Here is a 25,611-nt window from a genome sequence, read left to right as displayed (position 1 = left end):
GTGGGGTTTGCTATGTTGATTGTTCTGTCTGAGGAATAAACTGTAGATGCTGATGGTTTCTGTTGAACTCTCCACTGTCCGTCTCAATCACATATGATTTGGGTGCTAAATTCCTTTTCTTTACAACAGCTGGAGCTGTCCATCTCTTTTCTTCATCCAGTTTGAAAAGAACACAGTCACCAGGTTCTAGACGCAGCACTTCTTTCACTGAATGATGTCTGTTGTCAAAGTGTTGATAAGTTCTTTTAGCCTTTTTATCCAATTTGGCTACTCTCTTCATGACTAGCCACTTTGGAGATAGGTTCTTTTTTAAAGTTGGAACATTAGAACAGAGTCATCTTCCCATTGGGAGTGGTGCTGGACTATATCCAGTAGCTGCTATTGGTGTTGATATGTAACTCAGAAAAGCAAGGAATGGATCTTCTTTCTGTAGGATTTTGTTGGATGTACAGATCTCTTGGCCTCTCCATTCACTTGTCGGTAATGTGGTTTGCTAGTAAAATGATCAAAATCATATTTTGTTCAGAATGACTTAAATTCCGCTGCAGTGAATTGTAGTTCGTTGTCCATCACTAGTTGTTCTGGAATACTGAAGTGAGCAAAAACAGTCCCCAGTGACCAGGTAATGATGTCCTCCTGTGAATTTGCATAAATTTGCAGCCAGTCTCTTCCAAGTCCTGTCTGGTAGGGGTGTTGTATTGGTCTGTTAGTTCCTTGCCAATGCCTGGCCACCACACTGACTGGTTGGCCCATTCATGGCATTTAGTTAATCCTTGATGTCTTTCACAGATGAGGTTTAGGATTTTTCCTCTCATTTTCTTTGGAATTGTGATGCAGTTGCCTTTAATCATGAGTCCATTTGACTCGCGTTATTGTCCATGCACTGCACAGTAGTCTTTTGTGACTTCCTTAGTGTCCTTCAGATACTTGGGCAGCTGCCCCAATGTAATGTAGAACTTCCTGATGTTGCATATCTGTTGGTTGTTTTCTGTAGTGGTGTAGTCTCTTTTCTGACGCTTGTCAGTATGCATCCACATACACGTTAATAGAAAAGGAGTACTTGTGGCACCTTAGAGACTAACCAATTTATTTGAGCATGAGCTTTCGTGAGCTACAGCTCACTTCATCAGATGCATGCCGTGGAAACTTTCTTTTTGCGAATACAGACTAACACGGCTGTTACTCTGAAACCTGTCATTATACATGTTAATGCCATCTTTGAGCTAACAGGTAGTTGAGTGCAATTCCAGGGCCTTCCCCCTGCACTGAGCCAGGACAGAAACAGGAACCCTGTCACACACACCTGAGAGCAGGACATGACCGTTTTATTTAGCCCTCCCCACCCCCAAAGAATATTTTCACCAGCCATCTATGCCATGGAGCAAATAGAGCAGAATTTGTGGGGCAGCTGTGAGGAGGAGTAGGGGGCAAATAGGGAGAAGTGCCCTGGCTGCTCTACGGACTCTGACAAAGGGAAATGAGCCATGAAGACTTGCTGAGAAAAGAGGCATTGTTCTCCATCCCCAGGGCCTTCCTCCACGGTCACCAACTTTTCTAGTCTCTGGAAGGAAAAACTATGCTGAAACCCAAGAAGGGCTCCTCAACCTCTCATGGGGACTCTGGCCACTGTATGTTAAGGGCTCTCGTAAGCCCTCCAGTACCCAGGTAAGAATGAGAGCCCCAGAGTGTGACTCCCCCGTACCGTCTGAACTGCAGCACTCAATTCCAGTACCGTTCAATCCAGAATGGACCTTGTTGGTACTGTTGAAGTTGGTACTGTCCATACCATCTGTATCGCTGATGTCAGTGGCCACATGTGTGGTACCAATGACAACTGGTACGTGTGGCATCAATAATAATGGCACCTCTGACAATACTGTCGATTCCTCAGGGATCCATGGCAGGCAGGGACCTACTTTGTCTGTCAGTCCTGGACTCTCCCCTCCTGCGACAGGATGGTCTCTCAGTGCTGACCTAAGTACCATCCCTGTTTCCAACCTTGGTGCTGGCCTCCCCCGGAAGCTTTTGTCATCTCCTACTCCTGGATAACACTCTTCAGTGGAATCTGTCCATCATCCCCACAGGTCTGTAACAAAAGATCTTTCTCCTTGGTTTCCCCCAGCACCATACCCTTATCCCTCTTGGACCTATGGGCATCAAGGGTTATCCCTCAAACTACCAGGTCAGTTTCAGCCTCCTCCTCTAGGCCTGGGTTTCCAACTCCATCATCCTCCAGGAAGGCCATTGTACCACCTCCAGCTGCCAAGCATGGCACCAGCTTGGATCCTTCAGATGAGGACTACAGAAGGAAGGGCAGCAGATGCTCATTCATATATCCTTTTCCTCAGCTAAAGAGACAGTAATGCCTGAAACATCCTTTGACAGAGGTTGTGTGATACCAGTCGGAGTGCTTGGTAGCCCGGAAAGTCTAGGGGAAGAATTGTTGTGAGAAATAACAAAATAGCATTTCGTTGAAGGATAAAAATATTTTCAGGAGCTGCAGTGAAGCTACACAAATTTCTACCATTTTTCAAAGTGTCTTAAATTTCCATGAAAACATGATGCAAAACAGAGCTCATTTGTATTCCAAAAATGTTAATAAAATAAAACAAAATCTTTATAGGCCTCATTTTCCCACAGTATATTTGTCTAATCCCTTGGCTATTGAAACAGATTTCACAAGGCAGCTGGCTAATGCATTGGTGTCTGAGTTCAAAGGGTTAAGCTGCTTTGACCTGCACACACACACCTCCACACAACTCAGACAGCTAAAAAGTCAAGAGTATGTCAATTTTTAGGGAGAATTTTAAAAGAGCACTTGGCAGTTGCTTTGAAATTGGGAATAATTTAATCGTTTTGGCCAAATCACAGCTTTTAGGAGTCCATTTGGCTTCAGGGTTGGGCCCTTAATGAGGGACATATCCAAGAGCAGAGTGACGAAGGTGTGAAGTGAAAATCAGGGAAGAGTGAGTGTTCCAGTGCAACCACTTCTCAGTGGGCCCATCAAGAGCTCTCTTCATTGGAAGCCTCTTTAAAGGTGCAATTTCCAGAAGGGTGTGAATTATTATATCCTGTAGAGAACATATTTTTCCGACGGCATAATGACTCATTGCTCTAGCTGGGACTAGCCAATTTTGTATAAATGTGGGGTTTATGCTCTGCACAGATGTCTTACAGATTACCCTTGTCCTTAAGAAATCCTGTCAGGTGAGAAATGGCCTGTGCCTCATTAGGGATAAATTTACATCCTAAAGGCATGATGCTTTACTGTGACAGCCCAAAGAAAACTTCCCAGTAGCACTAGAAAAGACCTTGCATGTTTTGTTACTAATGATTTGGACCAGTTCTGACTTTCTGAGGGATCCATCCAAACTAAGGAATGCTGCTTCAATCCAAAATCCGGTACATAAGCGTACAGCTAGTTTTAGCCTGTTGGACATTGAATAAAGCAAAACAAACATTTTTCAAATTAAAAGCTGGCCTCTGTTGGTACAAACCGAATTGGCTAATTTTCCATTGGATTTGCTTGTTTTTGTCATTATTTCTTTTGCTGTAGTTATACACATAGATTGTTTAATGTATTTTGTACTTCAAACTGCATGGTATTTTTTGCTTTCTTTTATAAAGGCTGTGACAGTGATTGGTTTTTTAAAGGCTGCTTTGTCTGAACATTAAAATTACGTTAGAAGGCATTGAAAACAAAATGCAGCTTTCGTCACCTCCATTAGAGCTGCAGAACGTCTGGGATAAATTCAGGGAATGCCTATAGAACTCCACTGCATTTTGACTTCCTGACTACTGTATGTCCTGATGTCCCATTCATTTGAATGGTCAGCATAATTATAATTCCTGTAGGATAAAAGCAGCACCACAGCAGCTGATTTTTAGTTGGAGTCCCTTATTCTTTAAAGACAATATATTTTGTTACTTAAAGAATATCTAGAATTACAGTAAGGCTTGAAAAATTCACTCACCACTAGTCCTTGGGGAGCTTTTCCTCTGAAACTATCATCCAGCTGAAACTATTAAGTTTTGCAGTATCTAAGCTGCTGTTTTACAAAAAAATCTTTCCAGCCCATACAGCTGCATAGATGACCTTACATTTGGTTCCCCTTTGAAAGTGTTGCCTTGCCAAGTCTGCACACAGACAACTCTGCTGCTGTTTATACCATGAAATTAACAAAATACTCGTCAGTTTTATTTCAATGGCACTGTTGCTCTTTACACAGCAGGGTGTATGCACCCATGAGTTCTTTGATGGTTGCAGAGTCTCGTGCAAATGACAGTCCCGTCCACAGGTAGGGCACACCCATGCACTCGCAGTGCTCTGAATCTGAGCAACAGATTCTTTCGTCTTCTGACACCAGTCATCACAAAGCTTGATCCAGTCCCCCTCACAATGCATCACTCCATCTAAAAGCTGGTTCTGCCAACCAGAGTGGCATTCTGCAATCCTTTCTCAATCCACAGAGATTCCAAAGGATACTAAATAATTTTTGCAAGCATTCTGAAATCTGTGCAGCAGTCTGCCTCTCTTTCTAGACCCTTTACGAACTTCAGAGTACAGCTCACTCTTCGGGATCCTGTAATCTGGCATTTGCTTGACATGTCCAAGCCATCTGAGTCTTTTCTTACTAATCAACATCTCCACGAATGACATACCAACATGATTTAATACTTCCACATTTGTCACCCTGTCTTGCCATCTTATTCAAAGAATTTTATGCGAGCCTCTGATATGAAAACTCTTTAGTCTTTTGGTATGTTTGGCGTAAGTCGTCCATGTTTCTGAGCCATATAGAAGCGTAGATAAAACATACATCTCATAAATGTGGATTTTTATATGTTTTATTTACAGCCTTCATTTCAGTTTTATTTGCAGCTATTTATAGTCCTGTAGGTAGAACTAAAACTGCCAAGATTCATGTCAGTTTCTCTCTTACCTTGTTGCTTGGGAAAGCTCTGAGCAGCAGCATGGATAGGTATTGGAGTTATTCTTGAGGTGAGAACTTAAAAAAACAGAGGCTGAGGAAATACTGAGTAGTGGACATCCTCGTCCCACCCTTGCAGTAGCCACGAGACAAAAACTTAATTCTCTATTCGAGCAAATTGGGGTTGAGGCTTCAAATTTAGCAGACACTTGCCTCAGTTTACCTGTCTGTAAAATAGGTATAATATATTTCCCTACCTCTTAGGGCAATTGGGAGGCTTTTACAATAACCCGTAAAACACTTTGTGGTTCTCTGATGAAAATTGAAATAAAATTGCAAAGTGTTATAGCTAAGGTCTAGTCTATGGACCACTGGACTGGGACTCAGGACACCTGGGGTTTGTTTCTGGCTCTATCATTAACCTGCCGTTTGACTTTAGGCAAGTCTTCTTCATCTCTCTGTGCCTCTTTTCCCCCCGTCTACCCTTTGTCTTGTCTATTTAGGCCATGGTCAGCAAAACTTTTGTTGCTCATGGGTGTGAAATCTCCCCCCCCACCCCCCACCCCCCGAGTCACATAAGTTTTGCCAGCGTAAGCGCTCGTGCACAGTGCTATGTTGGCAGGGGACTCTCTCCCGCTGACATAGCTACTGCCTCTTGTTGAACCGGTTTTATTATGTCGATGGGAGAGCTCTCTCCAGTCGGTATAACGCGGCTACACAAACGCTCTTACAATGGTACAGCTGTGTCACTGTAAGCTTGTAAGTCTAGACATGACCAGATTGTAAGCTCTTTAGGACCTGACCTATCTTTTAGTATGTGTCTATACAACACCTAGCACAATGAGGCCCTGATTTCAGTTGGAGCTTCTAGGTGCTATTGTAATACAAATAACTAACAATAACATGAATTAAAGGTGAATATGCTGGTCAAGTGATCCTTTCAGTGCAGACAGGTGTGTTAAAGGATTTAATGCTTCTAGATTTTCTTAATCAGATTTGTAGGACCACCCAAATCTACTTTTCACTTGTGACCTAAACAGGATTTGAAACTAGGTCTACACATGAAAGAGACTAGGGCCAAAATCTGCTGTCTGTTCCGTTGATCTAAATCCAAAGTATCTGCACTGAAGTCAGTGCAATTAGTCCTCAGGAATTACACTGGTATTGAGGGCAGTGTGGAGTTGCACTGGGCCAGGTCATAATGTCCCCCTAGCTCCTTAGTGCACTGTGCCTGCTTCCCTCTCCATTCCTGGCTCCCTTTGTGGGTGTGGAGCAATGGACCCACATTTTCCCTTCTTCTCCCCACTCCTTTTCAGGTGGATGGAGATTGAAATAAGGATCTCATGGGCACATGGAAAGAGGGGGAGCACAGGGTCTGTAAATATTTGATTTAGTTGGGGATTGGTCCTGCTTTGAGCAGGGGGTTGGACTAGATGACCTCCTGAGGTCCCTTCCAACCCTGATATTCTGTGATATATCTGGGCCTTGTGTGAAGGCACAGTGAGGAAGATCTCTTGCCTCTCTCATATGATAAGAATAGCCTTTCTGGATTGTTATTAGTAAACATACATATTATTGTAGTGCCAAAATCCGCAGCAGGGATTAGGGCCCTATTGTGCTACGCATTATGCAAACAGGTCACTTCACATCTCTATTAGTGTAAATACAAGTGCATTTCAACAACATGCTGGAAGAGTACAAGGAGATTTCTGCATAGAACCGAACATAAATGTCCTCCTCTCTGCTGCTGAATTACAGTGTGAGGGCTAAATCCTCACTTATGGGCAAACTCTGATTCTCTCCCTTGTGTGTCTGTCCAAAACCTGACAGGCAGTGAAACCATCACAGTTCTGCTGCACTGGGGAATGGAGGTGGGCTGTGGAGTGGCTATGCAAGGTGATTCTGTATCCTGTGTGGGGTGGAGCATTACTCCTTTACCTCTGTGGCAGTGCAATGGGTGCGCTTTGGAGGCAGGCCAGGAAAGAGCAGATATGTTGCTAAAGGTCCATGAACTTTGTTGATCCACTTGGCCAGAACCTATGTATAAAGGGTGAGTGGGAGGATGCAGTTCCTAATGCAGCCAAGGAGATGATTGCAGCAGCCATATGGTTGTCCCACATTCTGGTTTGTGGGGGAAAGATTTTGTTCCCCTTCAGTCCGCTTGTTGGTCCCTCTGACAAACTCCATTAACTCTGGCTTTGTTACGGGATGAGAATTTGACCCACCGATACAAAGTAAGTTGCCATCAATCTAAGATGATTATTTTTAAAATTGAAGAATATTGAGTTCCAATGTTTGTTGTCTTTCTGTGTTGTATGGCTAAGGAATGCTTATGATAAATTACATAGGATAGGTACAGTAACAGGGCAATAGCAAGGTGTCTTGGTTTTTTTGCTCGTTAAACTTTGTGTTCTAAAACCAATTGTATAGAAGTGCACTGGCAAGTACCTTATCATGTGCTTAGTGCATTTTAAAACATGTAAGCCTTCCGTAGCTTGCTCCTCTTTTCCAGTGCCCCCATAGTGAAGATGTTAGCTGAACTGTCCCAGGAGAAAATGGTATGCCTCTGTTTTACTGGCTCATCCTAAAATAAGGGGTTTTCATTTTCATTTAAAATTAAAGCAAACTCCAGCTTTTGGCACTAACCCTTTAAATTGCTCCACTTCTGGAGGCAGAAGCAGGCTCTCCTGTCGGGAAAAAGATCATTCAGAAAGTGAAGTAAAATTGTTGTTCATATTTCCTGTAAAAATGAGGTAATATCTTGGGTTGTAGTTTGCCTCTCACTCTTAACCTTGCTCTACTGGAATTCTTTTGTGCATTAATTTACATAGAAATTGTGCAAAAATTAAATATAATCTCTGAATCCAACAGAAACAGCCCTAGGATTTCTTAATTCTTTAGTCAATTATTTTATTTCTGAATAAAATCTCTCTCTCTCTCTGATTTGAGGCTTGAGAAGGACAGAAGGTCCTTAACAGAAGATCTTTACAAGGGATCATTATTTCTATACTTTGATTTATTTACATTGAAATTTCAGGCAACAGTGAAGCTTTATGTATGTGTAAATGGCAAATAGGACTGTTAAGTGATTAAAAAAATTAATCATGTGGTTAATCACGCTGCTAATCAGTGATAGAATACCATTTATTTATTTAAATATTTTTGGATTTCTACATTTTCAAATATACTTATTTCAATTACAACACAGAATACAAAGTGTACAGTTCTCACTTTATATTTTTATTACCAATATTTGCACTGTACAAAAAATATTTAATTCACCTAATACAAGTACTGTAGTACAATTTCTTTGTCGTGAAAGTTGAACTTACAAATGTAGAATTATGTACAAAAAATAACTGCACTCAAAAATAAAACAATGTAAAACTTTAGCGCCTACAAGTCCACTCAGTCCTACTTCTTGTTCAACCAATCACTCAGACAAATTTGTTTACATTTACGGGAGATCATGCTGCCTGCTTCTTATTTATAGTGTCACCTGAAAGTGAGAACAGGTATTCACATGGCATTATTGTGGCTGGTGTTGCAAGATATTTATGTACCAGATGTGTTAAAGATTCAAATGTCCCTTCACTGTTCAACCATCCTTGCAAAGAACGTTCTTCCATGCTGATGTTGGGTTCTGCTCAACAACGATCTAAAGCAGTTTGGTCGAACGCATGCTCATTTTCATCGTCGGAATCAGATGCCACCAACGGAAGGTTGATTTTCTTTATTGGTGGTTCGGGTTCTGTAGTTTCCACATCAGAGTGTTGCTCCTTTAAAACTTCTGAAAGCATGCTCCACACCTCGTCTCTCTGAGATTTTGGAAGGCACTTCAGATTCTTAAACCTTGGGTCAAGTGCTATAGCTATCTTTAGAAATCTCACCTTGGTACCTTCTTTGCGTTTTGTCAAGTCTGTAGTGAAAGTGTTCTTGAAACGAACAACACGTGCTGGGTCATCATCTGAGACTGCTATAACATGAAACATATGGCAGAATTCAGATAACTCATAGCAGGAGACCTTCAATTCTCCCCCAAGGAGTTCATTCACAAATTTCATTAATACATGATTTTTTTTTAATGAGCGTCATCAGCGTGGAAGAATGGTGGTTGAAGCAAGAAGGAGCATACAAATGTTTAGCATATCTGGCACGTAAATACCTTGCAATACCTGCTACAAAAGTGTCATGCGAACGCCTATTCTCACTTTCAGGGTGACATTGTAAATAAGAAGCGGACAGCATTATCTTCCATTAACGTAAACAAACTAGTTTGTCATAGCTGAACAAGAACTGGGTGGACTTGTAGGCTCTAAAGTTTTGCATTGTTTTGTTTTTAAGTGCAGTTATGTAACAAAAAAAATCTACCTTTTGTAAATTGCACTTTCACCATAAAGAGATCACACTACAGTACTTGTATGAGGTGAATTGAAAAATACTATTTCTTTAATCACTTTTACAGTTCAAATATTTGGAATAAAAAATAATACTATAAAGTGTACACTGTACACTTTGTATTCCGTGTTGTAATTGAAATCAATATATTTGAAAATGTAGAGAAATATCCAAAAATATTTAATAAATTTCAATTGGTATTCTATTGTTTAGCAGTACGATTATAATTGTGATTAATCGCGATTCATTTTTTTAAATTACGATTAATTATTTTTAGTTAATCACGTGAGTTAACTGCGATTAATCGACAGCCCTAATGGTAATACATATAATATGTATGTGTATCTGAGCATACATATATGTGTACTTATCAGGAGGAGGTTGAGGTGTGGGTTTCTGTCTCTTAGAAATGCAATATGGTATCTGTCTGAACCCATTAAAACAAAGAGCCTTCATCATTTGTGTGTATGATCCAGATAAGTGTAATTGTTTTCAAAATGCTTTCTAAAGGTATAGAATTATATGATCTTTCATTCATTTTCCTAGAAAACTGAACATTCGGATTGATCTTAGGTCATATATATGTAAGGTTAGAATTAGGAGTGAATGTCAGAACTCAAGGGTTCTGTATTCTACTCTGCTCACTGTGTGTGCTTGGCCACGTCACCTCCATACTCTGTGCCTCAGTTTACCCACATGCAAAACAAGTATAATAATACTGATTTGTGTTATGGGGTTATAGTGAGGCTTAATGGATGAATATTGGTAAACCACATTGAGATCCCCAGATGATGTACTTTAGATGTGCAAAGTACTATTTGTGCTCATCTTGGTTATTTTCTTTTTTGCTGCTTTTGGGACATTTTAGAAATCCTTTTAGTACAACTATAGTGCCTTGATTTTTAGAGCACAGCAGCCAAACTTGTATGAGTAACTGCCACAGCATGATAGAAAATGAAACTTCCGAGTTCGGGATTAAAGCTCTCAAGATCTTGATCAAACAAAATACAGCTATGTAACGTTAATGAACAGACATTCAGTACCTGGTCAAAATGAGACACCACCTTCAGTGTGTATTTGTTCTCTGTATGTGTATGGAACTGGTGGATCTCTTGATAGGAGTTAGCTTAGTGATCAGCACTGAGGGTAACCACATGGCTTTAGCTGTTTAGGACACTGGGCCAGAAGGTGTCGCAGAAGCAGGTGCCCTTCAGTTCACATAACAGCAATCCACAGAATAGTTTTTTGGAGACCGCCATTTTTTCCATGCACAGAATGAGTATTGTGATTACAGTGACTGTGGGAAGAGAATTGATGAGATTATACAGCAAATTAGAGGGCCTTGAGTGCAGGGGAGAATAGCTCCTTTTGGAATGTAATGAACTCCCTTGGGGGACATGCTTACTGTGGTCAGTGGAGTGAGGAAAGCCCCAAGTTCTCATGGGTTGGATCTCTGAACTGCCAAAAGGAGAAAAATCAAGGCTGTTTGTAACAACTCAGTTGAGCTGATTGACTTCAAGAGTGCTTGCCACTTGGCATCTGTCAAAAGACCTGTGGACATGTTAGCAGGAACCTGTCAAGAAACCACCTTGGCTAGACAAGCTGCATTATTACACACAGCAGTATAATGAAACAAAAAAGCCAAAAATAAACTGCTTCCATGCTGATAGCAGGCATAAAAAATTGCATCCTTACCAGGTTTTCATTATAGCCACATCTTATAGTTACAAACTATTTATAAAGCAAGAAAAGTTAAAAATAATCTTTCTTTTAATTCACTTATTGATATGAAGAGAGGAAACACCGAAGGTTGGGGTTCTGTTCCCACCTCTAACACTTACTCCCTCTGGGAGCTTGAGCAAACTATTTAGTCTCTTGGAGCCTCCCCTGGTGTAAGCATAATAACTGTCATACATCCCAGGGGTGCTAGGAGCTTTAATGCATTAATGTTTTTAAGGTGCTTTGAAATCCTTGGATGGAAAGTGCTAAATAAGTACAGAGTGTTGCTCTAATAATAATAATTCTGAATGCACACAGTGCGGGCCTAATCTAAAAATGATTGGAGTAAATAGGATGAAATTCAATAAGGACAAATGCAAAGTGCGCCACTTAGGAAGGAACAATCAGTTGCACACATACAAAATGGGAAATGACTGCCTAGGAAGGAGTACTGCGGAAAGGGATCTGGGGGTAATAGAGGACCACAAGCTAAATATGAGTCAACAGTGTAACACCATTGCAAAACAAGTGAACATCATTCTGGGATATATTATCGGGGGTGTTGTAAGCAAGACATGAGAAGTAATTCTTCCGCTCTACTCTGCGCTGATTAGGCCTCAACTGGAGTATTGTGTCCAGTTCTGGGTTCCACATTTCAGGAAAGATGTGGAAAAATTGGAGAAAGTCCAGAGAAGAGCAACAAAAATTATTAAAGGTCTAGAAAACATGACCTATGATGGAAGATTGAAAAAATTGGGTTTGTTTAGTCTGGAGAAGAGAACACTGAGAGGGGACATAACAGTTTTCAAGTACATAAAAGGTTGTTACAAGGAGGAGGGGGGAAAATTGTTCTTCTTAATCTCTGAGAATAGGACAAGAAGCAATGGTTTTAATTTGCAATAAGGGAGGTTTTGGTTGGACATTAAGAAAAACTTCCTAACTGTCAGGGCGTTTAAGCGCTGGAATAAATTGCCTAGGGAGGCTGTGGAATCTCCATCATTGGAGATTTTTGAGAGCAGGTTACACAAACACCTGTTCAGGATGGTCTAGATCAGTGCTACTCAAAGTGGTGGTATGCGGACTGGTGCCGGTCCACGAGCCATCGGCTGCCGGTCTGCGCACACATTGGAAAAAAAAATTGCTGGTGCCCCATATCAGATAATACTTAGTCCTGCCATGAGTGCAAGGGACTGAACTAGATGCCCTCTCGAGGTCCCTTCCATCTATGAGTCTTCTGTGATTCTAATAAAAACAACGAGGAGTCCGATGGCACCTTTAAACACTAACAGATTTATTTGGGCATAAGCTTTCGTGGGTTAAAAAACCCACTTCTTCAGATGCATGGAGTGAAAATTACAGATACAGGCATAAATATATATTGGCACATGAAGAGAAGGGAGTTACCTTACAAGTGGAGGACCAGTGTTGAAGGCTAATTCAGTCAGGGTGGATGTAGTCCACTCCCAATAATTGATGAGGAGGTGTCAATACCAAGAGAGGGAAAATAGCTTTTGTAGTGAGTCCAGTCTGTCAAAATGACAGACTGGACTTCTACATAAAGTGCTTCTGTAGAGGTGCACAGGCTGAAATTGTGAACAAACAGCATCACTTGCCCCATAACCTCAGCTGTACAGAACGCAATGCCATCCACAGCCTCAGAAACAAAGGAATCATAGAATCATAGAATATCAGGGTTGGAAGGGACCTCAGGAGGTCATCTAGTCCAACCCCCTGCTCAAAGCAGGACCGATCCCCGACTAAATCATCCCAGCCAGGGCTTTGTCAAGTCTGACCTTAAAAACTTCTGAGGAAGGAGATTCCACCACCTCCCTAGGTAACGTATTCCAGTGTTTCACCACCCTCCTAGTGAAAAAGTTTTTCCTAATATCCAACCTAAATCTCCCCCACTGCAACTTGAGACCATTACTCCTTGTTCTGTCATCTGCTACCACTGAGAACAGTCTAGAGCCATCCTCTTTGGAACCCCCTTTCAGGTAGTTGAAAGCAGCTCAAATCCCCCCTCATTCTTCTCTTCCGTAGACTAAACATCCCCAGTTCCGTCAGCCTCTCCTCATAACTCATGCGTTCCAGTCCCCTAATCATTTTTGTTGCCCTCCGCTGGACTCTTTCCAATTTTTCCACATCCTTTTAGTAGTGTGGGGCCCAAAACTGGACACAGTACTCCAGATGAGGCCTCACCAATGTCAAATAGAGGGGAACGATCACGTCCCTCGATCTGCTGGCAATGCCCCTACTTATACATCCCAAAATGCCATTGGCCTTCTTGGCAACAAGGGCACACTGTTGACTCATATCCAGCTTCTCATCCACTGTAACCCCTAGGTCCTTTTCTGGAGAACTGCTGCCTAGCCATTCGGTCCCTAGTCTGTAGCGGTGCATGGGATTCTTCCGTCATAAGTGCAGCACTCTGCACTTGTCCTTCATAGAATCATAGAATATCAGGGTTGGAAGGGACCCCAGAAGGTCATCTAGTCCAACCCCCTGCTCAAAGCAGGACCAATTCCCAGTTAAATCATCCCAGCCAGGGCTTTGTCAAGCCTGACCTTAAAAACCTCTAAGGAAGGAGATTCTACCACCTCCCTAGGTAACGCATTCCAGTGTTTCACCACCCTCTTAGTGAAAAAGTTTTTCCTAATATCCAATCTAAACCTCCCCCACTGCAACTTGAGACCATTACTCCTCGTTCTGTCATCTGCTACCATTGAGAACAGTCTAGAGCCATCCTCTTTGGAACCCCCTTTCAGGTAGTTGAAAGCAGCTATCAAATCCCCCCTCATTCTTCTCTTCTGCAGGCTAAACAATCCCAGCTCCCTCAGCCTCTCCTCATAACTCATGTGTTCCAGTCCCCTAATCATTTTTGTTGCCCTTCGCTGGACTCTCTCCAATTTATCCACATCCTTCTTGAAGTGTGGGGCCCAAAACTGGACACAGTACTCCAGATGAGGCCTCACCAATGTCGAATAGAGGGGAACGATCATGTCCCTCGATCTGCTCGCTATGCCCCTACTTATACATCCCAAAATGCCATTGGCCTTCTTGGCAAGAAGGGTACACTGCTGACTCATATCCAGCTTCTCGTCCACTGTCACCCCTAGGTCCTTTTCCGCAGAACTGCTGCCTAGCCATTCGGTCCCTAGTCTGTAGCTGTGCATTGGGTTCTTCCGTCCCAAGTGCAGGACCCTGCACTTATCCTTATTGAACCTCATCAGATTTCTTTTGGCCCAATCCTCCAATTTGTCTAGGTCTTTCTGTATCCTATCCCTCCCCTCCAGCATATCTACCACTCCTCCCAGTTTAGTATCATCCGCAAATTTGCTGAGAGTGCAATCCACACCATCCTCCAGATCATTTATGAAGATATTGAACAAAACTGGCCCGAGGACCGACCCTTGGGGTACTCCACTTGATACCGGCTGCCAACTAGATATGGAGCCATTGATCACTACCCGTTGAGCCCGGGTAGTTCAAATCCTTGTTGAACCTCATCAGATTTCTTTTGGCCCAATCCTCCAATTTGTCTAGGAGGTGCTGACGTCATCATGAACAGGTCAGATTATGCACAGGAGGCTGCCAGACAACTCTCCAACACCACATTCTACAGGCCACTATCCTCTGATCCCACTGAGGAGTACCAAAAGAAACTACACCATCTGTTCAAGAAACTCCCTGATACAGCACTGGAACAAATTTACAAAGACACACCCCTAGAGCCCCGTCCAGGTGTATTCTGTCTGCTACCCAAGATCCATAAACCTGGAAATCCTGGATGCCCCACGATCTCACGCATTGGCACTCTTACAGCAGGATTATCTGGCTATTTGGACTTTCTCCTCAGGCTCTAAGCTACCAGCACTTGTAGCTATCTTTGAGACACCACTGGCTTCCTGAGGAAACTACAATGCGTTGGTGATCTTCCTGAAAACACCATCGTAGCTACCATGGATTTAGAAGCTCTTTAAACCAATATTCCACACGAGGAGGGACTACAAGCTGTCAGGAACAGTGTCCCCGATGAGGCCACGGCACACCTGGTGGCTGAGCTTTGTGACTTTGTCCTCACCCGCAACCATTTCAGATTTGGGGACAACTTATACCTTCAAGTCAGCGGCACTGGTATGGGTACCCACATGGCCCCAGTGTGCCAACTTTTTTATGGCTGACTTAGAACAACGCTTCCTCGGCTATTGTCCCCTAGGGTCCCTCCTCTACTTAAGCTACATTGATGACATCGTCATCCTATTGACCCACGGGAAGGAGGCCCTGGAAGAATTCCACCAGGATTTCAACAATTTCCACCCCACCATCAACCTCAGCCTGGACCAGTCCACACAAGAGATCCACTTCCTGGACACTACAACGCAAATAAGTGATGGTCACATGAACACCACCCTATACCAGAAACCTACTGACCGCTATATTTACCTACGTGCCTCCAGCTGCCATCCAGGACACATCACACGATCCATTGTCTACAGCCAAGCCCTAAGATACAACCCCATCTGCTCCAATCCCTCAGACAGAGACAAACACCTATAAGATCTCTCTCAAGACTTCTTAAAACTAGAGTACCCACCTGGGGAAGTGAGGAAACAGATTGACAGAGCGAGACGGGTACCCAGAAGTCACCTACTACAGGACAGACCCAACAAGGAAAATAACAGAACACCACTGGCCATCACGTACAGCCCGCAGCTAAAACCTCTCCAGTGCATCATCAATGATCTACGACCTGTCCTGGAAAATGATCCCCCACTCTCACAGGCCTTGGGAGGCAGGCCAGTCCTCGCTTACAGACAGCCCCCAAACCTGAAGCAAGTACTCACCATCAACTACATACCACACCACAGAAACACTAACCCAGGAACCAATCCCTGTAAAAAACCCCGTTGTCTTCTCTGTCCCCATATCTATTCTAGTGACACCATCATAGACCCCAACCACACCAGTCACACCATCAGAGGCTCATTCACCTGTACATCTACTAATGTGATATGCCATCATGTGCCTGCAATGCACCTCTGCCACGTACATTGGCCAAAGCGGAAAGTCTCTACGTAAAGGGATAAATGGACACAAATCAGACATCAGGAATGGTAACATACAAAAGCCAGTAGGAGAACACTTCAATCTCCCTGGACACTCAATAACAGATTTGAAAGTAGCCATTCTTTAATAAAAAACTTCAAAAACAGACTTCAAAGAGAAACTGCAGTGCTACAATTCATTTGCAAATTTAACACCATTAATTTGGGCTTGAATAGGGACTGGGAGTGGCTGGCTCGCTAGAAAAGCAATTTTCCCTCTCTTGGTATTGACACCTCCTCATCAATTATTGGGAGTGGACCACATCTGTCCTGACTGTATTGGCCTTCAACATTGGTCCTTGTAGCGGGGTGGTCACCCCGCTGCGGCCCTGAAGGAGTTAAAGCAGCCCTAGAGAGGGCTGCAGCTGGGAACAACTAGGCTGATTGGGGCGTGGCCCCAGTTGTAGCTGCTTCCCCCAATCAGGACCCAGCTGGTCCTTATAAGAGGGCCGTGGGCCAGAAGCTGGAAGAGTCTCACTCTAGCCCTAGAGTCGGAAGGGCTAGCTGCCTGGGAGCAAGGTACTGAAGCAGAGCAGAGCAGAGCAGTGCTGGGGAAAAAGGCAAGAGGAGCTGGGGAGCTCCAGCCTGGTAAAACCTCAGGCTGCAGGCCTTGGTGAAGGCCTACAAAGGTACTGGGGCTGCAGAGGGGCAGCCCAGAGATAAGCAAAGGCAGCAGATCCTAACCCCTTGCCAATGATGAGTGGCCATTACACTGCAGTCTGCCCCAATGAGCAGGAGCTAGATGACTGGCAGTAGCCACTGAGGCAAGGTGGGTTTAGGGGGTTGTGGGTTCTCTGGGAGGGGAGACCCAGAGTGTGCGGACACTGCCAGAGGGCAGCACCCAGGGTGAGGAGGCACTGGGGTCCAAGAGGGACACGGGGCCAGCAGCAGGCGAGACACCGGCCTGCAGAGGGCACTCCCAGGCTGGAAAAGCGCTAACTCCTGAAACAACCAGCAGGAGGAGCCGCGCTGGTTAGTCTTGCTTCCCTACAGTCCTCCACTTGTAAGGTAACTCCCTTCTCTTCATGTGCCAATATATATTTATGCCTGTATCTGTAATTTTCACTCCATGCATCTGAAGAAGTGGGTTTTTGACCCACGAAAGCTTATGCCCAAATAAATCCCTTAGCCTTTAAGGTGTCACCGGACTCCTCGTTGTTTTTGTGGCTACAGACTAACATGGCTCTGATGCTATGATTCTAATGGGAGTCTTTCTGCTGACTTCAGCACCGTAAGGACCCAAATAACCGCCCGCAAAAATCAATGGGAGTTACATTAGGCTGTAGAATTGAAAGGGCATCAGTTACAGTGAAAATATGGTTGTCACTGATGTTCTCTTAGTTGGGCCTCAAACCCAGTGACTTTCATTGATCTAAATTTGATTCAATGATATATTGTAATGTATATTAGTTATCTTTGTGAGAGTTAGGTGGGAACATGAGACTTTTGAGATATGGGGCAATGTCCCCTTCCTGTGGAGACCTCTGAGGCCTGAACTGGGGAGAACTCCAACAGCATGTGTCTTAGGAAACTTTTTGACCCCCTTCTGTCCTGCCTTTTGGCTGAAGAGTTCTTTTTTGCCATTATTGATTGGTGCTCTTGTATTTTGATGTCTGTCTCTGCAAGGAAAAGAGCTAGAGATTGATTTTTTTGAAGTGAAAGCTTAGTTTTCCCAACAGTCCTACAATGTACTTAGCTATGTTACAAATTCAAAAATTAATAACTTTTGCAATTAGTCTTCAATCCTCTAAATGTCTGTTCTGGGCTCTAGATCCCACTCGTGGGAGTACAGTGAACCAAGATTTAATTTCTCTCTTGCTTTCTGTATTGGCTATAAAGTGGGCGGGGGAAGAGAACTTTTGACCTCTGGCGAACACTTCTACTCTGATTTTAGGATGTCATAATTCAGGCACCATTTATCTACTTCACTTCAAATTCTGCAGAAAAATTCTATCTAGTCTCCAGACGTAACCTACCAATTTTGAAGCTAAAATATTTTGTGGTAGATTTTTAGAGTGAGAGGCCAGAATCAAGCATATAATAAAAACTCACTTGCAACTGTAAGCAGACAGCTATTGTATCATAATCTTATATTTTTGTAACCATATCCAAATTACATGTTGACACCATTTTAGATGTTGATGAATTTCATAGCAACTAGGGCTGTTGATTAATCGCAGTTAACTCATGTGATTAACTAAAAAAATTAATCGTGTTTAAAAAATTAATTGCAATTAATCAGACTTAATTGCATTGTTAAATAATAGAATACCAATTGAAATTTATTAAATATTTTGGATATTTTTCTACATTTTCATATACATTGTATTCTGTGTATTCTGCTGTGAAATCAAAGTATATATATTATTTTTCCTTACAAATATTTGCACTGTAAAATGATGAACAAAAGAAGTAGAATTTTTCAATTCACCTCATACAAGTAACTATAAAGCAATCTTTGTCATGAAAGTGCAATTTACAAATGTAGATTTTTTTTTTTGTTACATGACTTCACCCAAAAACAAAACAATTTTAAAACTTCAGAGCCTACAAGTCCACCCAGTCCTACATCTTGTTCAGCCAATCGTGAAGACAAACAAGTTTGTTTACATTTAAGGGCAGTTTTTTCAGCTAGTTGAAACATCTGAATGCTTGTAGCCTAATATTATAGATTTATCTTAAACTCGTCTAGCTTGTATGGAAAGAGAATTCTACAAAGATTCTACAATTAAACACATGCTGTCTCACTTGTAAAGGGAGCTGTCTTTACAATCATCTCTTGTCTCTCTCAATATTTGTCTGAAGCTGTGTGACTGTACCAAAGATTCCTAACTGCACTAAATAACATACTCTGGTCTGTACCTATTGGATGAGGTTTTCTTTGCTTATTATCCAGTCTTCCCACATCAGACCACAGGTGTGAAACAGGGCTACGTCAAAATTGTGAGTCAACCGTAACAAAACGCATTAACACAAACTGCCTTTGTTTGACTTCCTCATGCAAAGAGCTGCACAATATTTCCATTGCTTGAATATTGCAGCCACTCTAGTTGCTGCGGGTAAAGCCTCGCTGAGAATGAAAACTGTGATCAATCTGGTGACCTGTTCTCAAGTCAAAGGCCTGAATCAACTAGTGAGAAAGAAAAGATTAAACTGTCCCTATGTGAGCTATTGTTCCATGCACAATACCTGCTTACACTCCTGACGTAGCTCTGCAAAGTGCTTCTGAATACCTTTGAGTCTGAAAGGCACTATAGAAAAATATATTATTTTTCATCATTCACTATTCTGAGGGAATCTTAATCTTTCATGAAACTCTGTATTATACTAACAGAGAAAAGAAAATGTTATTTCTCCTATTAAGCAGAGGTTTTGGAATAGAAGGGAATATTGAAAACAACTTTGTTTCTTTGTATAGCTGGGCGATTTGCCTTCGTAAGGCTCCCCATACATTTTTCCTCTTTAAAGTCACCTCCTGCTTGTGGTTTCAAGGAGGAACCTCTGGCCAATGACTTTGGCATTTGTATGCAATAGGGAATTCAGATAGTATGACAGATGTTTCTTTCCATGTGCTGGAAAAAATAAGGTTATTGCCCTCCTGTCACACTTTGGAACAGACCAAGCAGACGGCATCCTGGTAAAGAAGCTTTAGTCATGACAGTAAAGCCAAAAATCTTGTAAAATTCTGGAGCCTGAATATGGCTCACAGAGCATTAATAATGTGAATATACTATGAATACTGTGCCTCTTGTCAGGTAGTAACTGGATCTAAGGCATTTGTTAAGATACCACTAGAGACCCTGCTGAGATTTTGGAGCTGAGGGTAATTGTACCCTTCAAATGAAATTAATTGGCTCTGGAAGTGTAGGCTGTGATTGGGGATGCTGCACATGGGAAGGTGCAGTAGGACTTCATACTCTGTCACACATTTGTTTTAAAATCTCTTTTCCCTCTTGTCTCCCAGTTTAATAGCTTTGTTTCCCAGTTGTGCTGGTATCCAAGAAGAAGTCTTCCCCCTTGGAAGCATCAGTTTACACCAGTGGTCCCCAAACATTTTACGGCACACCTCCCTTTCTGTAATGGAACCTGTCCGTGTCCCCTTGGGAGCTGGGAGTCGTGGCTGGGAGTGGGGCAGTGGTTGTGGCCAAGAGCATCACTTTATGCAAATAGAGTAGAAGTTGAAGAATTTCACTTAAGTCCTATTTCACTTGACTTTTTCTAGGTTCATAAAATCATAACAATTAGGGAAAGCAATTTACTAAATTCTCTGGTCTGATGTGTGTCCAGTTCCATACAGTATATTTCCTAGTATTTTGTTCAGACTTGATTTAAATGTCTCAGAGGACTGGTTATTTCCACCATGGATCTTTCCTTTCTGAGATAACAGGCACATAATTTTCTTCTTTCCTTTTCTCACTCTCACACTTTTGCCCCCAAGAGCCTACTGGCCTCTAGGAATGGTGTAATCAGGAAGGAGCTGCTTGGAAACTGTGCAGCTGTACTGTAGAACAGCAAGGTCAGTTACACAAAGTTATTGCAAGGATTTCACTTCAGAATCTGCACCTTGCAATGACTCCTTGACAACTTTTCAGTTTGTCTATAAGATATCCTATTTCTGCTCAGCTTAGTCTGAACAAGTTCCAGGAGAAGGAAGACACTGAACTTCTGTTCTCTCCACTTCGCTCTATAAACTAAAGGAGGGAACTTGATTCTAGAATGTGGCCAAGCTGAGCCCAGAAGATTTTTTTAGCAGAGAGATTTAAAATTATTTGCAGTGTTGTTATTACTGTGCTTGTTTCCAGGATATGAGAGAGACAAGGTAGGGAGTGTGACAGGGTCGGGCCAGATGGCTACAGGAGAGTGATAGAAGGCAGATATATTAACCCCAGGTTAAGTAGGTCCCTTTTTCCCTGGGTAAGGTAACAGGGCAGGTTCCAGAACAACCAGGAACTTTCTGGAAACAATTAAGGCAGACAGGTTGATTAGAACACCTGCAGCCAATCAAGAAGCTGCCAGAATCAATTAAGACAGGCAGGCTAATCAGGGCGCCTGAGTTTAAAAAGGAGCTCACTTGAGTTTATGGTGTGCGTGCGAGGAGCTGGGAGCAAGAGGTGCAAGAAGCTGAGAGTGAGAAGGCGTACTACTGGAAGACTGAGAAGTACAAGCATTATCAGACATCAGGAGGAAGGTCCTGTGGTGAGAATAAAGAAGGTGTTGGGAGGAGGCCATGGGGAAGTAGCCCAGGGAGTTGTAGCAGTCACAAAGCTGTTACAGGAGCCACTGTAGACAGCTGCAATCCACAGGGCGCTGGGGCTGGAACCTGGAGTAGAGGGCAGGACCGGGTTCCCTCCATTCCCCCAACTCCCTACGAGATACTGGAGGAGTTGACCTGGACTGTGGGTTCCACCAGAGGGGAAGGTCTCTGGCCTGTTCCCCGATCCACTAGGTGGATCATCAGAGACTGTGGGGATTGTTCTTTCTTTTCCCCATGCTGGCCAGTGATGAGGCTAACTGAGTGAATGGCAGATTTGAGCCACGAAAGTGGCCAAACTGCGGGCTGCCGTGAACTCTCAGGCGAGCAAATCTGCCAGTAAGCGCAGGACCCACCAAGGCAGAGGAGGAACTTTGTCACAATATATAAAGGCAAAGCATATTGGGTAGTAATTTCTCACTTTAAGACCAGAAAGGACCATTGTGATAATATAGTCCAGTGGTTTTCAAACTGTAGGTTGCAACCCACTATGTGTCGTAGAATGTAAGACACTGGGTTGCAGCGGCTCTGGTCAGCACTGTCGACTGGGCCATTAAAAGTCCCATCGGTGATGCTGCCCGGCTAAGGCAGGTTAGTCCCTACCTGTTCTGACACCGTGCTGCACCCTGGAAGTGGCCAGCATCAGGTCCGCCTCCTAGGTGGGGGGGCCCACGGGGCTCCACATAGTGCCTCCGCCCCAAGCACCAGCTCCAACACTCCCATTTTTCAGGAACCGGCCAATGGGAGCTGGCAGGGGCGGAGCCTGTGGGTGAGAGCCATGTGGACCCGCTTGTGCGCCCCCGCCTAGGAGATGGAGCTGCTGCTGGCTGCTTCCGGGGCACAGCGTGGTCCTCAGTGCCAGGACAGACAGGAAGCCTGCCTTAGCACCCCTGCTGCGCCGCTGACCAGGAGCCGCCCGAGGTAAGCCTGTGCCCCAACCCTACGCCCCAGTCCTCTGCCACAGCCCTGAGCTCCCCCCAAAACCTGGAGCCCCCTCCTGTACCCCAAATCCTTCATCCCTGGCCCCACCCCAGAGCCTGCACCCTCAGCCCAGAGCCCTGACCCCCTCCCGCACCCCTGCCCCAGCCCTGAGCCCTTTCCACACCCCAAACCCGTAATCCCCAGCTCCATTGGGTCGCAGGCATCAACAATTTTCTTCAACTGCGTTGCCAGCAAAAAAGTTTGAAAACCGCTGATCTAATCTGACCAGTTCACACACTGCTAAAACCTAGGTGCTACTTTGGTTGTTTTTATTGTGTTCCCTAACTGTTCTAACTGGCAGTGCTGGATGCTTCCTATATTATTACTAATCTTATAAATAAGCTAAGAAACAAAACCTTCCAGTGCCAGAGAGCTCTTTTTAGCTGCTTACTCAGGAGGATGACAATAGCACTCTTTTTCTTTTGTTCTCATCCTGCATTTGGAGTCGCAGGAACTAACAAAAGCTTTTTCAAACGGTTTGATATTTGTACATAATTGAATAGATGGCATCCTAAAAATAAAAGGCAGATGTTCTCCAACAGCCATCAGGGAGCAGGCAAACCTGCTGTGTGACATTAAGCCAGAGAGTATCAATGATAAACATCCACTGGAGAACAGCATAGGCTGATTCTCAGGTGTGGCAAAGCTCTGCTTGTTGTGGGACCCAAAGAGGGGAAAGGTGGCATTTTTGGTTCTCCTTTATTCTAAGACTGCCCATTTTCTCCAGCTATGCATCTTATGTATGGGGGGGATGGCTGAGAGAGGAAATGGCATAAAACGGTTACCTCAGTACTATGCCTTGCAGGGACTTAAACTGGGCGGGGGTGGAGGGATTCCCCATTGGCTGGATCTGTTGTTTTACTGCCCCTTGTATGAAGGGTCTGTATTGTGTCAATGAATTGGGCATTTCGAGACTAAGGGCAGGGTTGTTGCTTTTAGCACGTGCAGAGAAAACTGAGCGGTTATTAGCTGCCTTGGTTTGTTCTCAAAATAGCTGGCAAATGTTGGGGTGTCAGTACTTTATGACTTTCATTTGTACTGCACCTTTCAGGAAGAAGGATCCCACGGTGCCTTTCCTGCATTATAGTTTGCATTGCTTCCACACACCACTGAAATGCAGCCAGCTCTAGAGAGAAAGGCAGCAGCTGGTTAACACTGCACCACAACACTACACAACAGTTTAGGACAGAAAGTGGAGCACAATGTATCCAGTCTAGTTTAAACTCTAGGAGGGATTTTACATACGCAAGACATAATTAGTAAAATCATAACTTGGCCAGGGTTAGCAACCTGACTTCTGCAAAAAGTGTACCAAGTGGTCAGGACCTGAGTTCTTTGTCTCTTCCAGAAGACTTGCTGCTGATTTGATTCTTGTGGACATGGCCTCAGGGCTCCTGATGCGGAGATCAACTGTGGCTGAGTCTCCCTCACTGGTTTACTTGACCCTTTGGAATATCTGTCAATGTGATGCAAGTTTGAGACTGGTACATTCTTTGGACAGACTGGAATTTTAATGGCTTCAGGATGAGCAATATTCCCAGAAGCGACTGAAATGCAGGAGTTTTGCTCTGATAAAATGAAACCAGGATTGAGCCTAAATTTGTCTGCACTTGGGGTGTCTATACTTGGAGCATAGCAGCCAGATGTAACTTATTCCAGATTCCAAAGTGAGATTTCAGACCTTTGGCTGAAACACATTCTTGTTTGTCAGACCATTCATATTTGGGCAAGAGCGATTCTTCTGGCTTGGCAGATTTCTAATTACTTACTTCCTAGTTTTGCAGTGAGTGTGCCAGATTCAACTATGCTGATGAGAAAGGTGAACACAGTCCCTCTTTGTGCCAGCAAGGGCAGTTGGGAGCTTTGTGTGGGATTTGTGTGTATAAGTAGGGGCATAGCGAGCAGATCGAGGGACGTGATCGTTCCCCTCTATTCGACATTGGTGAGGCCTCATCTGGAGTACTGTGTCCAGTTTTGGGCCCCACACTTCAAGAAGGATGTGGATAAATTGGAGAGAGTCCAGCGAAGGGCAACAAAAATGATTAGGGGACTGGAACACATGAGTTATGAGGAGAGGCTGAGGGAGCTGGGATTGTTTAGTCTGCAGAAGAGAAGAATGAGGGGGGATTTGATAGCTGCTTTCAACTACCTGAAAGGGGGTTCCAAAGAGGATGGCTCTAGACTGTTCTCAATGGTAGCAGATGACAGAACGAGGAGTAATGGTCTCAAGTTGCAGTGGGGAAGGTTTAGATTGGATATTAGGAAAAAGTTTTTCCTAAAAGAGGGTGGTGAAACACTGGAATGCGTTACCTAGGGAGGTGGTAGAATCTCCTTCCTTAGAGGTTTTTAAGGTCAGGCTTGACAAAGCCCTGGCTGGGATGATTTAACTGGGAATTGGTCCTGCTTTGAGCAGGGGGTTGGACTAGATGACCTTCTGGGGTCCCTTCCAACCCTGATATTCTATGATTCTATGATTTCACCGCCAAGGAAGGCTGGCAGTATTTCCATTGCCTCCCTCTTTTGGGGCTTCTGCCAAGAGAAGGCAACTTTCATCTTTACCAGCGCTCTCTGAGGCATAGGCTGAAGCAAGGTTGCACTGAATCCGTGTACCCCCGTGGCTTGGTCATACTTCCTTCTTAATCCAAATTACCTTCTTTTGGTGCTGCAGTGGCTGGTGCTGGTGAAAACTGAACCTGTGCTTCTGATTGTACTAGTTTCCTTTATTTAACTGTAAGTATGAATAATAGTGTTTACTGGAATGAACTGCAGTATTGCCAACCTCAGTAGATCAAAAGTCATGTATTGGACCCACAAAAATAACGAGATTGGCCCCAAAAATCATGAATTACAAAAAAAACCATAAAAATGGAGGGCGTGGGGGTGTTAGTCTGACTTTTTAACTTCCCTCTATCCTCAGCCAGTGTTTGAGAGAATTTCAGGTTCAAAAGTCAACTGTTAATGCCCACAAAAATGCATACCTCTCTCTAGTGGCTAAGATAGAGACTCCATTTACCCTCTCTTCATCCCTAAGATAGGGGAACTGCCATCCATTTCCTATTACTGTCTTGACTCCCCTCCCTCCCCCCCCCAGTTTATTTCCTTTGCTAAAAGAAGGGCTGGATGATAAATCATTTGAGAGCCTCTGACCTAATTAATGCACCATGATTCCCACTCACACATAGAACTTATGTTACTTTTCAGGGTTGATGATTACAGATATACATAA

The 25,611-nt window shown here is 43.5% G+C and overlaps 1 protein-coding gene across 4 annotated transcripts in view; it reads left to right on the top strand.

The window, feature by feature from the left end:
* CLUAP1 (clusterin associated protein 1) overlaps nt 1–25,611 on the top strand; it is a 167,073-nt gene that overhangs the window by 19,632 nt on the left and 121,830 nt on the right. The window lies entirely within an intron of this gene.

The sequence above is a fragment of the Lepidochelys kempii genome, chromosome 10, assembly GCF_965140265.1.
Source record: "Lepidochelys kempii isolate rLepKem1 chromosome 10, rLepKem1.hap2, whole genome shotgun sequence".
In the NCBI taxonomy this organism is placed as follows: domain Eukaryota; kingdom Metazoa; phylum Chordata; order Testudines; family Cheloniidae; genus Lepidochelys; species Lepidochelys kempii.
This window is presented reverse-complemented; position numbering and strand designations above follow the sequence as displayed.